A 16,837-nucleotide genomic window follows, 5' to 3' on the forward strand; every position below is an offset into this window, starting at 1 on the left:
AAGACGGCTTCTTTCCTTAAACCTCAAGAACCAATCTCTGCCAGCTTCAGACTTCTCTTCTGCAGCCTCCTCGCCTCTCTCAAGCTTCACAGAATTGAAGAGCGTTAGGACCTTGCTCTGGATCAGGCTTTGGCTTAAAGAAGTGTTGTGGCTGGTCTGATCTTCTATCCAGACTACTCGAACTTTCTCCACATCAACAATAAGGCTGTTTTGCTTTCTTGTCATTTGTGTGTTCACCAGAGTATCACTTTTAATTTCCTTCAAGAATTTTTTTCTTTGTATTCACGACTTGGCTAACTATTTGGCACAAGAGGCCAGGCTTTTGGCCTGTCTCAGCTTTCTATCTCAGCTTTCTACATGCCTTCCTCATTAAGCTTAATTATATCTAGCTTTTGATTTACAGTGAGATGGGACTCTTCCTTTGCCTTCAACACTTAGAGGCCATTTTAAGATTTTCTACTGGCTTAATTTCAGTATTGTTGTGTCTCAGGGAATAGGGAGGGCCTAAGAGAGGGAGAGAAATGGGGGAACGGCCAGTTGGTGGAAGTCAGAACACACGTAATATTTGTCGATTAAAGTTTGCTATCTTATATGTGCGTGGTTCATGCCTCAAAACAACTACAATAGTAACATCAAAGATCACTGATCACAGATCACCATAACAAATATAATAATAATGAAAAGGTTTGAAATAGTGCAAGAATCACAAAAATGTGACAGAGACACAAAGTGAGCCAACACTGTTGGAAAAATGGTGCAGACAGACTTGCCTGATGCAAGATTGTCACAAACCTTCAGAATGTAAAAAAAAAACCCAGTATCTTTAAGCACAATAAAGCAAAGCGTGATACAACAAGGTCTGCCTGTATAAGGGTTATCTTTCCAGGGATTAGGAGTGAGAACGTATCATGCGTCAACAGCATCCACAGTGATACCACAAGACTTCATCCTCAGAACCTGCCAGCACAAGGTAAAAGTATGTCATTAGCAGCAGTAGCAGGTTAACGTCACTCAAAGAAACTTTAAGCCCTCTCAACTGCTTATTTTCACATTAGGAATGTTGCCTCTGCTGCTTACAATAAGGCAGATGTTAATAGCATACTATAAATTTAACATCATTAAGTTGGTAGACACAAAATAAAATAGGTACCGGAGGGATGTGTTTCATTTTAACCTCTCTTTGGAACAAGTATCCTCCAACCTTTGACATCACCAGAACCATGTGATGTATTAATAATTTAGATCCTAAGAATAACTAATAGGTGCTGATATTGCTGCAAAATCCTAAGGATAAAACCTTGAGACAGGGAGGTCAGAAGAGCAAACACAATTTTTTTTTAAATCCTAATGTACTAGAAAAAGTAGAGATAGAATAGTTTTTGAGTCTTTCTTTGCCTCTATTATATTTATGATAGTGATTGGCTCGATTTGGCAGTATAAATAATTAAAATGGCAGGGCCTGTCCAAGTGAGTACTGCAGTCTCCGCTGATATTTTATTGCATGATTCAGTTAATTTAATAACAGAAGACAAATCATGGCTCCTTAACTGACTCAAGTTTACTTTTTTAAAAGAAGTAATTACATCTCAGAATTCCCCAGGCTCTCCTCTCGACAGTCCTGCAAGTTTCCCTCTAACTTTCTATAACCTTACAATCGAGACCAAAGATTTAACTTCAAAATAGCTGAGTACATATCAGGGGGGATAAGTGATATACTTCCTCACCTCTAGGGAGGTGATGGGCCTTCCAACAGCCCATGAAAATTCACAAAGTTTGTAAAAAATATATATATATATATATACTAAATCTACTTTTGAAAGTGGCTTGTTTATAAAAGAAAAATATCTGCATCAAGGAAGTAAAAAGAGCACTGAGATATAACGTTTCCAATCCTACGCTGTCACCACTGCCTGGGATCTTACAGATCTTCCTGTCAATTTCTCATCAGATACTCACCTTGGAAAATTTCGGAGATGAAGAGTATGAGACTGAATAAATAAATTGCTCAGAGTCACAGAGCAAGTTAGTGACAAAGCCAATAAAATACAGTTCATGTGCCCACCAAATCAGCAGAGTGGCTTTCAATATTGTCCATTCTAATAATAATAACTATAATCATTTGATAAGTGTTTACTGTTCTTTGCAAAGCCCTTAACATGTATTACGCCTTTATCCTCATAAGAATCTGTAAATAAAAATTATCGTGTCCTTAAAAACTCTAGAACTGAACTCCTGCTGCTCCAACTCTTCTAATCTGCTCCCTCGGCTTCTCCCAACCGCAGTCCCACCAGCATTCACTCGATGGCTCAAGCCAAAAACCCTGAAACCACCCTCGACTGACCTCTTCCTCTCATAGCCATGCTCAATCCACCAGCAAATCCCATCAGCTCTACCTTCAAAACAGACAAGGGAAAAGTGGTCAGATTTGAGATCTAAGTCCAAGGGACCAAATTCTCTAGCCTGCACTACACACATCTGGCATAGAGTAGATGTTGAATACACATCGGCCTCATGTTGACTGCACAGTCTCCTTGTTGGTCCCATCCTCCAGCCCTTCCATTCCTGCCTGCTTTCCAGTCTACCCTCTGCAGGGCCATCTGATCTGGAGTCCAGTGAAAGTGTGACAAAGAAGTCATGTCACCTCTTCACTCTAAAGTTCCCAATGCATCCTCATCACATGTAGAATAAAATGTAAAACCTAATAACCTCACTCAACTCAGCACCAGTCACTGGCCTTGCTCTTCTTCAAGCATCCGCAAGCATTCTCTTGCCTTCACTGTCTCTTCTCTCTGCCCAGAACATTCCTCCCTTCCTTCCTTCATCTTTCCTCCAGCCCTGACCTCCTGACCCACACTAACTGTCTCTCTCTCCTTCCATTCAAAGCTGAAAAGTTGTCTGTTCTTCTCTATATTCTTCACCTACCCTTATTCTTCAATCCCTTCCCATCTAACTTCCACGCTTGAACTGACTCTTGCTAGGATGACCCGTAACTTCCGGTTACTAAAAACCAATACGAATGTTTTCTTCCCCATCTCAGTTAATCTGTCACAGCATTTGACACCACTTAGCCTTCCCTGTATTTTGAAACATCAATCTCCTTGCCTTCTACAAAGGACTCATCTTCTCGTTTCCCTCCTATCTGGTCCTTCGGTTCCTCCTTGTAGGCTCACTCTCCTAAATGTAGTTATTCATGTCACAGCTCTTCACCCTAGGTGTTCCCATCGTGCCCATCCCCAAATGTGCACACCTAGATTTCTCTTCTGGAGTCCAGAGTCATACATATCCAACTGCCTTTGCACATTTCTAAGTTCCGTAGGTGCTAAATACATGTCAAAAATCAAGTACATGATCCATACCCCTAATCCAGCACTAATAAAAAACAAACGAACCAATTTTTAAGAGTCAGATCTTCTTGGATGTTCCCCATCTCTATAAATGGCACCACTATCCATCTTATTATGCCAGGCAGAGCTCCGTGTCACCTTAAAACCCTCCTCTTCCTCACCTCCTCCTATCCTTCTATCAATGAATTCTATTAATTCTACCCTCATCCCCAAGCTATCTATGGATCTCCATCCTTACCTGAACCACCCCATCTAAACTACCACTGCATTTCACCCAGATGACTGAACTAAGTCTAATCTGTTTCAACTGGTTCTCCACACTGCAACTATAGTCTTGTATTGAAAAAGCACATCTGTTCACATTAAAGCCCTTGATGAAAGCTTCTCAGTAGCTTTCCATTACTTTTAGGTTGAAGCAAAATTCCTTCAAAGGGTCAGAAGAGCACTACCTGGTCTGGGTAGGGACTCACCATCCTCAGCCTCAGCTTATGTGGCACTGACTGCTGTGCTCCCGCTGTCATTCAGCCATTCTTCTCCTAGTTTTCAGTTCCCTCCTACTGCGGACTCTTGGCAAATGCTGCTCCCTCCCCATCTTTACTGAAGTAACTCACACCATCTTTTAATTAATATCCCAGTGACCAATTCATTAAAGAATTGGTTACTGGGGGCTTCCCTGGTGGCGCAGTGGTTAAGAATCCTCCTGCCAATACAGGACACATGGGTTCGATCCCTGGTCCGGGAAGATCCCACATGTCACGGAGCAACTAAGCCTATGTGCCACAGCTACTGAGCCTGTGAGCCACAACTACTGAGCCCACCTGCCACAACTACTAAAGCCCGCACGCGTACAGCCTGTGCTCCGCAACAAGAGAAGCCACCGCAATGAGAAGCCCAATTACCGCACTGCAATGAAGACCCGACACAGCCAAAAATAAATAAATAAAATAAATTTATTAAAAAAAAAAAATTGGTCACTGGGATATTCTTCCTTCACTCTTCCAACCCCCCACCTGGGATTTGTGGCTAATTACTTAATTTAAAATTTTACACACTTTTTTTTTCAAGTGTAACATTTATAGAGAACCAACTGGCTCAGGGTTGTAAAGAGGATTAAATTAAACTGTTTCTAAAATGTCTTGTCTATAGTTAGCATTGGACAAATACTATTTCCTTCTCTCTTGCAATTCTCCCTACCCCCATGATTGTATACGATGTGTAATACTGCTGCTGTAAACTATTCTTTGGGAATTGAAATAAAAAGAGAATGACCCTTTCTTTCCACCTCTATAAGAAAATAATTGGATTAGTAATTGGGAGGCCATAATTCTTCCATGAATTCCACTTCTGAATTATTATGCCAGTTTCTAGTAGAACTCATAAATTCCAGTGACTTGAGGTTCATATATTCAAATTGCTCCAAGAGGTATTGTCAAGTTACGTAAGCACTCAGGGAACAAGAGAAGGAGAGAACAGAAATACCACTAAACTAGAAGAAAGCTAGAAGAGGTCAAATCCCCAACAGCAAATATCACTGCATGATCAAGAAAAAACACACGCTATTAGGCAATGCTCATTTAGTAGAGTAGCATTCATTTCGGCATAAAAATTTAGAGAGTCACTTGTGGTTTGTTGTGACAAGACCTGATCTATACAGCAGTTCATTCTTAATAAAACACCATTCTGAGTTTACTTACAGGTGAGGCCACCATCAGCATTCTAAGGATCTTAGGTCTCTCTACTGATCACTTCTACTTTTAAATGTACTTGAGGTTTATAATTTATTTTCTCATCATTTAGTTCTTATATTTCACCTCTCTTTTACACATCAGCATCCTAGACAGAAAAGTAAAGAGTGTGGGTGTACATAACAGCGCTTGACATAAGATTTAGACGTTCAATCCTGCATTTGCGTATTTGTACGGCAAAAACATTCACACGCATGTGTGGTATCCTGTGATATAAAAATAATAATTGTTAAATTGAGAGCATGGTCTTCTTGCTTTCCCACAGAGCTCTCTCTGCTAGCACAGCCCGGTGTGGAAAAAATTCACACGAGGTTAATCCAGGGGACACTGAGGATTGGATTAGGAAAATGGCTCCCCACTCCTACTAATTACCTGCTTTCTCCTTTTCCTGTAATCAGTTGATGTTCATGAGATGGAATGTCATGCTCTGGGGAGCTCTATTTGAAATCAAAGTAACCAGGGTCCTCTTCTACTCTCTGGATGTAAATTGTCTTTCAGGAAAGAAAACAGCTTCTCCTGGTGGAAGGTGGTAGTGAGAGAATGCAATCTTCCATCCCATTTTCCAGAAAGAGACGAGCAGAAGTGAAGTGGAGAGGCTAAATGTCCCTAGGAGTAACCCCACTGAAAGCTCATTTATGTAGTGTTCATGTATTATGCAGAGGCATGAAAGTCAGGTCACTGCTGACTTGGCCTCCAAAAATGAACAGATTAAGAAATGTTGCTTGCAAAAGAATATAAGCAACCCCTAATTTGCAAGCACTAAATTATATCGGATATCTATTTATAATCCCCACCATGCATGCAGATGTATACTGCCTACACTTATCTTTGCCCTAAATCTTTTCTCCTTTTTCCAGCACCAGAGTCCTTGCTTTCACTGTGAAAAACAAAATAGAAAAACAAAACATGAACTTGTAAATAGAAAGTTCAAATTTTAAAAAAAAATTTTAAAGGATAAAAGTTGTGCAAAGCAAGAAAAGCTTAGTGGGCTCTCTCTAAGAACTCAATTACAGGTGTTCTTTTTCAAATGACCACCCTCTATACTTCCTTAATCTTTTGCTTCATTTTCTTGTACTGCCTGGCATCCTACTAATTAAAGATATACTGGGAATGGCAAGTATCATTTTTGAATCCACCATTTTTGAAAATGGCAACACACCTAAGAGGATTAAGAATAAATCAGGCAATTTATTATGAATCAAGCTTGTTTTTAATTGAACATCACCTATTTTCTAGGTTATAAAACCAATACATTAGAAAACAGAGAAAACTATAATCACTTTAGAATCCCACCATCCCAATCTATATACATTTAATATTTGAGGTGTTTATTTCCTATTTTATATGCATTAGTTTCTAGGGTTGATATCAATGCTTTTATCTTGAATTTCCTCCTTAACATTTAAACTTATGCATTTTCCCCTATCATTAAGAGTCTTCATAAACATAGCTTTAATGGTTACATAACGCCCCATTGCATGCGTTTAGCATAGTTTACTTAACCATTCATCCAGTGTTGCACATTTAGGCTGTTTCCAATTTTTTATTATTGAAAAGAAAGCTGTGATTAACATCTTTATGCAAAAATCTTTGCATTTCAGAATATTGTTTTAGGATGGATTCTAGGAGGAATTACAGGGTCAGGAGGAGGGTAGATGGCTTTCATTTTAACATGTACTTGAGGTAGGCTCACTGAAAGCTTGGGACTCTCTTAGGGACTGGACAGGCTAGAAGTACTGAAAATGGGGCAAAAAATAGCATGAAAGTGAAAAAGAGGAGTGCCCAAATGTGAGAGAGAAAGGCGAAAAGATGCCAAAGATATACTTCACCTATTACACAAGTTTGCCTTGGGCTGGTCCTGCATAAGATAAAAGGGCCTTTATTCTGTTTTCTCTTCATACAACCTCCTGCTTCCAGGATCTAGGTCTTGGGCTAAAAATGTGACTGCTCAAGGTCAGCTACAATATTACAATTTAAAAAATAAAAATTTGTGTTGGCTTGTGTGGTTATACGCATTCCAAATTCAGAAGAAGGAACTAGAAACTAACTTAAGGAGACAATATGTGAAATGGTTAAAGGCACAGATTGCAGAGAGGGAGTGCACGGATGGGTTCAAACACTGGCTCCGTGACCTTAAACAAGATAGTAAGCTTCCCTATCCCTCAATTTCCTCACCTATGAAATGGGTACAATTAACAGTACTCAGAGTTGTTGTGAGGATTAAATGAGTTAATGATATCAAGTGCTTAGAATAGTGCCTGGCACATACTAGTGTGTGTAACAGCATTATAAAAATAGTTGTTATTATTATAAAGTTTGGAAAACAAGAAAAGCTGAGAGCAACCTTTTTAGAATGCAAAGAATGTTAAAAGAGAATGAACCAGAATAGTAGGAAAGCAATTTCATTTCTTACAATAGTGTTAAATATGGTGGAAGAGTAGACTATTTTATATGAGGTTTTGCAAAGAACAATAAAAATAGGGTGAAAGTTGACCTTGCCAAGTACTGCAGGGACATGACATTAAAGTCAGGACAATAAATTCAACAAAAAAAGACTAGGTGATCTTTGTCTTGATTACCCACCAAAGTCAGTCATCTTTAAGCCTAAGAATATACCTGTAGTCAACATAGTAACTATACACCAGCAGCTGATAAGCCTGGGATATATCTGAACCCTAAATATCCAGACAACCTCGTGTCAAGAGTCCACGTGTATCTGAAACAAGTTTATATTTCTGGGTTCCTCTTAAACAAAATAACCAGATATTCCAATGAGGCCAGTAATAATCCAGTTTACAGCTTGTGAAATGGAACCCGTAATAAAGGTAATCAACATGGCCAAGATCACCCCCCAGAAATGCAGGCAAGGCAAAAAATATGTCTGTGACTACTGAGGCATCTCTATCTGGCAGAGGTATCTGAACTTCAGAGAAAAAACAGAGTGGAAAAGATAGGAGAGAAGATTGTGTTTACACAGAACAGGTATCCTCAGGAAATGCTGGTTGATGGGGAGAAGACACTCTTGCTTGAACTAATTAAGTAACGGGAAAAGAATTTTCATCTCCAAACATGGCACGCCACCCGAGACTGTGTGGTCCCTTACTCATCTGATGAGAGTGGTACTGTGAGCAGAGCAAGGACACAGACCCAGGTAGTGCTTGTCTGAAATCCACAGCATGGTGACAACACCTTCCTCCTTTCATCAGTCCTACTCGTCCAAGAGAATTATCTTAACCTAGTTCTTCTGATAAAACACCTGGAGGGGTAACGTCTCTCTACTTTGCATCACTCTCAACATTGAGCAGTGACTTGCATATGGCAGACACTCAATAAGAACTAACTGAACACTGCCTCTAATTCTGAACTCTTTGGTCTGCTTGACTAATTCCATCCCATTCATTCATTTTAATACATTTAATGAAGAAAATCAGGTTGCTCACCTATTCTCAGTGAAAAGCAAAAGCACAGCAGGTATGCCCAGGCTTTAGCCATTTCGGTGTTTTTCCCATGAAAGTGTGTACTGATTGCTTCTGGTTGGTGGATATGCATTTAAACATTATCCTAGGGCTGTTTTTGTTCTCCCCAAACCAAAAAAAAATCTGCAGGATCTAACCAAGTTTACGCTGATTTGTCAAAGCACATAGAACACAGAATTTCAACTAAAATGATTACTGTCCGGAGAGGCAGCACACAGCACTCTTCTGTGATCACATTTCCAGACTAGCTATCTGTTGTAACTCCTGATGCTACATCAGTTGACGGAAATTTACCCTTCAAATAGTCTCCAGGTCCCAGGATGGTTTAATATCCCTCTCTCTCTTCTTTTGACTTCTTTTCCTTTATCTGGTAGTAGTAGTAGCAGTAATAATAACAAAGATACCATTTACTAAGTACCTACCATACGCTAAGTAAATATATGAGATCATTCCTGCGCACAGGCGGCATGAGATAAAGGTATTACCACAGAGTCTCAAATGATACATGAAGAAATGGAGGCTCAGTAAGATCGATTCTCCAAAGGATCTCAACTAGTAAACAACAGAGCCAAGACTCCAGCCTGGACTCAAATTCAAGACTATGATGTTTCCATCATGTTAAAGAGTGTCACATTTTTGGTAAATCAGTCTGTTCTACTATCAGCTCAGGCTGAGCTTAGGAAATAGAAGAATGTCTCCTCTAAGTCCAACTATTACCTAAACGTGTCCAATATAATGGTTTATATAGGTTTGTAATTATATTTGCAAATCACATCACCCACATCTGAACTACGGAGTTTCATACCCTGCCACCGCCCCTCCTACATCCTGCCCTTCAGCATGCTAAGTATTTAAAGCACTTTGATTTCATCAGGTTTCCCCAAATCAAAGATGCTGGCTCAGGCTGTTCCCTGTATTGGGGGTAAAAACATGTCCATTGGTCTATTCATCCAGCTTTGCTCAATCACCAGCTGCTCAGAAACTTCCAAACATCTCTAACAGTCATCACATAAAACCATGATTGTATATTTAGCTTCTTCTTTCTCTTAAAAATAAACTACTCGGAGGTAGAGTTTTCTTATCTTCATCATTTCCTCCCTAATTTCTGGAAAAGTCTGATAAGTAATAACTGCAGATAACATTTATTCAATTCATCAAAAAATCAAGTTAGTTATGCTATAATCTGTTCCTCTTCTAACTGTAAAACCTCAAATTTATCTTTCAAACAATATGTTGTTTCAGGTTTCTTATTTTTAGAACTTAGAAAATTCCAGAGTATTTGCTAAGCCATGACATCACAGAGCCAGAAAGGGAGCCTGATTTAGAACACTACTCAATAAATAAAAGCACCTCAGTTCAGAATTTTTTGCTTTTATCTTTTGTCTTACAAAGGAAAGACCACGTAAAATACCAAAAAGACTGCTTAGATATTCACAGTGTGGAATGATAAAGTTGTGCAAAGCAAGGACCCAGTTCTGATATGTGTGAGTTTAGGTTAACACAGGACAACTGTGAGGACCACCTTACACAATATTCAAAATCCACGGGCTTGGAAGGGGTCCATGTAAGTGCGAGGCCCTGAAGTTAAATTTTATTAACCTCATGGTATGCGCTCACCTCTGGGGACAACAGGAACAAAGATAAGTCCCCAGGAAATGGAGCTGACAGGAGCAAGCTGAAAGTAAACCTCTCTGCTATGCGGTTGGGTGCAGGATAGGGCTGTGCCACTGTGATCCACTACACTAGTGAAGAGAGAAACACCAGGAGAAGCCAAGAGATTAAGAACAGGCGGTCAGGATATTTTAGAGGAAGAAATAAATTCCACAAAATGTCTATGAAAGTGACTGGCCCAGTGTTTTACAAAGAAAAGACATCCAATTGTTTCTTGCCCCTACCCACAGACATTGGACTGGAGATGGAGGGTCTCCTCATTAGTTCTAGAACAGGGTCAGGACAAGGAACACAGAGCTGGCTGCACATTCTTCACGTCTGGGATGGAGCTCTGGGCAGACTCAATACCAACGGCGTTAAACAGCATCTGATGATACCTGCACAGGTGTATTATTCCACACTTGAATATCTGGCCTTTCTAGCCAGAGTCAGACCCATCAACACAAACCTGGGGTTAGCTACCACGAAATACCCACAGCTTAAAGGAATCTTGGCAAAATCTTTTAACAATTTCTAAAACGTAGCCTGTCTCCTCTATTGAGTTCACATGTTCACATTGTAAAGACCTAAGGGTTTGAGGCTATGTATGTAGCAGTCTTCTTTCCTATGCCTGCACTCCAAAACAAAGCCTTTTCCCAAGGCAGTTTTACAAAGCTTACATTGTTCCTATGAAAGCTTAAAGTTTAGAAATCATGTCAAGAATAATTCTCAGTGCTTTTGATAACAATTTTATTATTCTGGGAAGATGAAAATCTACATAGTTTTTGTGTTGTACGTACAGAAAGTGCCTGCTGGGGGTTTAAATCAAGATTTCTCAACATGTTCAAGACGCAGACCCCTTAAATTCCTCCCATATTTACCCTATAAATTGTTATTTACAATAAAATGTATTTATTAAGCAATAAGTTTTCCTAGATGCACACATACACATGTAGCAAACAATAAATAGATAGGAAAAAACTACCACTTACAGCTTATATCACAATAATGACTAGTCTCCACACGCTAAGTTCCTATAATTTCAGCCGAACCCAAAGAAACTTGGCACCTAAGTTTGCTGTGATATTATTATTATTAACAACAACAGCAGCAGCAACTATTATGTAGCTCTTACTACGCGCAGGACTTAATGCATCATTAATTTAACTCTAGGACAGACGGCAGTCACACAGTAGGCACAATTTGGGGCACTAGGAATACACAGCGTGGAACCAAGGAGAACAATCATACAGGAGACCCCACCCTCCAGCAGGATATTATTATTATTATATATTATTCCTGCCATGCACCAGTGACTGCCGTATGTCTCCCACTCTTCCCTTTTCCAAATGGGCATTTTTATTATAGTCACCCCATCCCTCTTTCCCCATTGTATATTGACGATGGGAGAAGATGTGGGAGGGAAACAGCTTCTTTGTAATTCAGAAGTTGCAAGATTATAAGGAGCCACATCCAATACTAATGGGGAGGACTGCCCATTACCTGGAGACACCGCTCTTATAGCTCAATGTCCTGATGGGATTTTGGATGGTCTCCCTTGGTGAATAGGTTCTATGTATAAGAGGAAGAAGTATATTGATATCTAAATAGATGAGTTAACTAAATTTAACTAGATGGATAAAAGGCAGCAGGGACTGATGGGCTAGCTATTCATAAATGCTATCTCTTTCTCTTTTGCACACACAGCTAGGTGACCCTTGCCAGTTCATTACCACTTAGGAGGGGCCATAGTACTGAGTTCTGGCCAATGGCACTAGGCTAAAGTATAAGCCTTGCCCACAGAAATCTCCCACATAAGCAATGCCCCACGTTCTTTCTCCTCTCCGAGACCTGAAGCCACTTGAAGATGGCAGACCCACCAGATGCAAGGCTCCAGGACACCTGAAATACCGCTTGATGATGAATGAGCTGCTGCCCATAGATATTATCATCTTTCCCCTTCCTTGAGCATCTTACATCTACTGTGTTACTCTACTAACACCAGGGAAAGGGCAGTACCTGTTACTGTAGCTAGCACTCACTTAACTAATACAAGGTATGACAGGGGAAGGTTTATCACACTGTAGAAAGAGAAGGAGAACCTAACCCAACATTAATAGGGAAGAAAGCATTTTCCATAGAAGGTGATACCTTTTACAGTGAAATTCCTCAAAAGAGCGGTCTACACTTGCTGGCTCCACATCATTCCCACTTTCCTCTTTTTATGTATTCTTTTTTTTTTTTTTTTTTTTTGCTTTATGTATAACTTAAAGAACAATCATGTTTCTACCATCATCAAATACGTTTCTACCATCACTCAGACTAAGAAATGGAAGCATCCAAGTATGTGGGAAGATACCTAGCATGGCTGTCCCCAATCATATCCCCTTCCCTCCCTCCATAGTGACCATGATTCTGAATCTGTTTTAACCACTCTCCTGATATTCTCTGAAGTTTTACTACATGACTGCGTGCACGCACATTTGTTTTTTCCAGTTTTGTTTTTGTTTTTTGCATTACAATCATTCTAGGAACATTCTTGTACATGTTTCCTGGTGTACATATGCAGGAATTTCTCTACATATATATATATATATATATATATATATATATATATATTATTGCAAATCTGTAAACAGGTATATCTTCAAATTGTATAGCTTATGCCGAATTATCTCCAAAATGGATATATACTCCCAAAGCAGTGTTGCTTCTCACCCTGTCAAAATTATCATAATTTTATACTTCGGCTAATACTGAGTGAAGTAATATCTCAGGAAGGTTTTTTTTTTCATCTTCCTGATTACTAACATTGAATTTTCCATGTTTATTGGCCAGTAGAATACATTTTCTGAACAATGTCGTAATCATTTTTGCATTTTGCTACTATGTTACACTTTGTTATTGATTTTTAGAAGTTCCTTTTTCATTCTGGATAGTAATCCTTGGGAGGTTAAATGTACTCCACATTTCTCCTTTTTCTTGTGGCTGTCTTCTCAGTTGCTTTGAGTCTTTTCATTAAAAAAAGTTAATAAACTTTATGTATTCAAAGGACTCCCTCTTCTTCTTTATGATTTACACTTTCGATACCTCGTTTCTCATTTCTGACCACACACACACAAAAACTGTCCATTCAGTGCTAAGCAGTCTTTCAGGTGTTTAAGAGAGAGCAACAAATAAAATAGACAAATTCTGACAGTCTAGTAGGGGAATCTAGAAACTACTAAGAAGAATCTATGACTTGTATACCTAGAGAACAAGGCTGCAGACTCGTTTAGGGGCAAGGAGAGCAGACAGTGAGGACCAGGAGACGGCGGTAGCAGAAAGTGGAGGCTTTCAAGCATGGTAGGGGATGTCTTTTCTTAAGAAAGTGACATCCAAACAGAGTTCTGATGGAATTGAGAAAGGGACCAAGTGGAAATCTGAGTCAACAACTTTCCAGGCCTACGGAGGAGAAAATGCAAAGCCCCTAAAGTGGGAGCATGCCTAGTGTGTTCTAGCAAAAGTAAATAGTACAGCTGGAGAAAAGTAGGCAAGGAAAGAGTAGGAAATTCCCCCAAACCTGACCCTCCTCCAGGCTTCCCCTGTCTATAGAGGAAAAGTCTCCTCCTCCAGGTGTACAAGCCAAAATCCTTGAAGCCTTTCTCTCACATCCTCCATCAACTGAAATCTGACCATTTTTCAATCCCTCCACTGCCATCACTGTAGCCCAAGTCAACATCAGGCAACTGAACTTGTGCAACAGCTTTCTCACTGGTCTCCCTATTTCCATGTTTGTCCCCCTAGTGTCTATTCCTCCCATAACAGCCTCAGTGTTGTTTAATTATACACTCAAAACACTTCACATCTCACTCAGAGTAACGTCCAGATTCTTACCTTGACCTTGAAGACCTTCTACCAGACCTGGTGCTCATCAGTCCCCTGACCTCACCTACCATTCTCCCCATTACACTCACTAACCTCAGGGCCTTTGCTCAGCCTTTCCTTCCCTCCCTTCCTTCCCTCCCCGCTCCCTCTCTCACACACTCAAATACACACACATTCCAAGTTACCCTCATGGAGAAAGAACAGTTATTTGCAAATTGACAACCATAGGAATTTTTTTTGTCAGCAATTTTTTTTGTCAGCAATGAAAAAGGCCCCTGGCAATTTAAGCATTGTCTTTTCTTTCTCGTCTTTTTTTTTCTATTTAAAAATAGTAAGAATTATAGCAAACATCACTGAACCCACCTTTTAGCTCTGGTCTGAGTATCAACCAAGCAATTTTCCAATTATTGTAACACAAGACCACGGAAGTCTTACTTGATAAATCCCTGTAGAAAGTCAAATCAGGATACTGTCCGCTACAGATGGAATTAAAATTGGCACTCCAAAATAAAATAAAATATATAAAACCAAAAATAACCTTAAGGCATATACTTTTCATAAAACTAACGCATCTCAAGTACTTCCTTACTTCTCTCTTCAGTCCTGTGTGTGGGTTTGGTCTGCTCATCTAAACACCTTGATGGCTCAGTTAGTTAAGGTGGTTTGCATTGCCTAATACATAAAAGAATCGAGAGAAGAGAAAACAAAACACTTAACAGGAAAGAGTCTCATTCTTTTCCCCCACGTGGCAAATGATTTCAGCTGCAACAGCCTTAAACATTTATAGCTAGCTAAATATTTTATGAGATGCTACTAAAAAGGTTCCATCCATTTCTTAAGAATGATAGCCCGGTCACAGAGAGTCTCTTAGAAAGCCAGTGTCCAAGTCTTTGCATTCTGAATTGGAATTTTCATCAAAATGTTAAGGAAAGCTGAGTAACGACTCTGCCCTACTCAATCCCAAGTCTTTTATTCAAAATACTAATTAGTTTCTCTTCTATCTTATAAAAGAACAAAATAGCTATAAAAAATAAAGTGCAAATTGAAAAACACTCTCATGCAAGTGGCAATATTAGCATCGAAGAAGAGAAATTCTTATTCTTAGTAAACAGTGTACAATATTAACATTTATATATTATGCTCCCCCAAATGTCATTGCCCCATTTTCCTACTATTCTAGGTCTGCATGAAATTATAAAATGGCTTTCTTGTACAATCTCCACAATGTTTTAGCACACAGCAGCATAGTAACATTATTAATATTTATGAACCCCAGAGAAATCAGTACAGCTTGGTTTTCAGAAAGGCCACCCTGCCTAGCCTTCCACCATCAAAAAAGTAATAAAATTACCTCTGAACAGCTTAGTGAAAGAACCTGAAAGAAAATATATGTAGATCAGAACAAGGGGAGGGAAACTGAAGCATAAAATATAAAGAAACGCCAGACCAAGAAGAACACATTAATCAGAATCACCTTTTAAAATTAGTGTTGCATTACAAACTCCAATGTGAGACAACGTGTTATGAATGAAAACACCTGGGTGGCCAAATAATTGGTTTGTAGGATGAAGAGTGACCGTGACAAATTCTACTGCCTTAGCAGACCTGGCTTTGTCCATTATTTGTAGAGAAAGGCTAAACGTAATTTCATGGAAGCAGAAAACTACTAGTAAAATTGGGAAGACTAACTTCTTTGCATATATGTTGAAAGGTATTAAACACAAACACACACACACACACACACACACACACACACACAGTTAGGGGTTAAGATGTGTCCCCAAAAGAGAAGTTGAGGTCCTAACCCCTAGGACCTCAGAATGTGACCTGACCTTATTTGGAAATGGGGTCATTGCAGATGTAATTAGTTAAGATGAGGTCATACTGAAGGACGATGGATCCTTAATCCAATATAACTAAATTTCTTATAAAAAGAGCGGAATTTAAACACAGAGACAGAGACACACAGGGAGAACACCATGTGAGGATGAGGGCAGAGATTGGAGGGATGCATCTACAAGCCAAGGAACGCCAAGACTTGATGGCCATGACCAGAAGCTCGGGAGAGGGGAGCAAGGACTCCATCCAGAGTCTCAGAGGGAGCACAGCCCTGATGACACCTTGATTTCAGATTCTAGCCTCCGGAACTGTGAAAGAATAAATTTTGGTTGTTTTAAGCCACCCAGTTTGTAGTCGTTTGTTACAGCAGCCTGAGAAGGTGAATACAGTTGACCCTTGAGCAACGTGGGTTTGAACTGCGAGGGTACACTTATATGCAGATTTTTTTTTTTTTTTTCCAGTAAATACATGCTACGGTCCTACAGGGACCACAGTTGTTGAACTCCTGGATTTGGAACCGCATATACAGAGGGCCAACTGTCAAGTAACACACAGATTTTTGACTGCACGTTGCAGCGGTGGGGAGTGGGCCTCACCTCTAGTCCCCCTATTGTTCAAGCATCAACTGTACGTGTGCGCACACACACACATGCATGCACACACACACACACACACACACACACACCAGGGAAAGACCTGGAAGGAGAGGCCTAGTAATAGGCATTTGTACATTATCATAGTTCAAAAATAAACCTAGCTATCTATGTCTGTGAGTCTGTTTCTGTTTTGTGAACAAGTTCATCTGTATCATTTTTTAGATTCCACATATAAGAGATATTACATGATATTTGTCTTTGTCTGACTTACTTCACTTAGTAGGATCATCTCTAGGTCCATCCATGTTACTGCAAATGGC

The 16,837-nt window shown here is 39.6% G+C and overlaps 1 long non-coding RNA gene across 1 annotated transcript; it reads right to left on the bottom strand.

Annotated features, from left to right (window-relative positions):
• Positions 1-4,327: 4,327 nt before the first annotated feature.
• Positions 4,328-15,459, bottom strand: LOC118889498. The gene is made up of 3 exons (XR_005018547.1): positions 15,434-15,459; positions 14,672-14,754; positions 4,328-5,966 (listed from the first exon to the last, which is right to left on the bottom strand). It is a non-coding gene; the product is annotated as an uncharacterized LOC118889498 (long non-coding RNA).
• Between the last annotated feature and the right edge of the window lie 1,378 nt (positions 15,460-16,837).

This window comes from Balaenoptera musculus, unplaced genomic scaffold (assembly GCF_009873245.2).
Source record: "Balaenoptera musculus isolate JJ_BM4_2016_0621 unplaced genomic scaffold, mBalMus1.pri.v3 scaffold_161_arrow_ctg1, whole genome shotgun sequence".
NCBI classification, from domain to species: domain Eukaryota; kingdom Metazoa; phylum Chordata; class Mammalia; order Artiodactyla; family Balaenopteridae; genus Balaenoptera; species Balaenoptera musculus.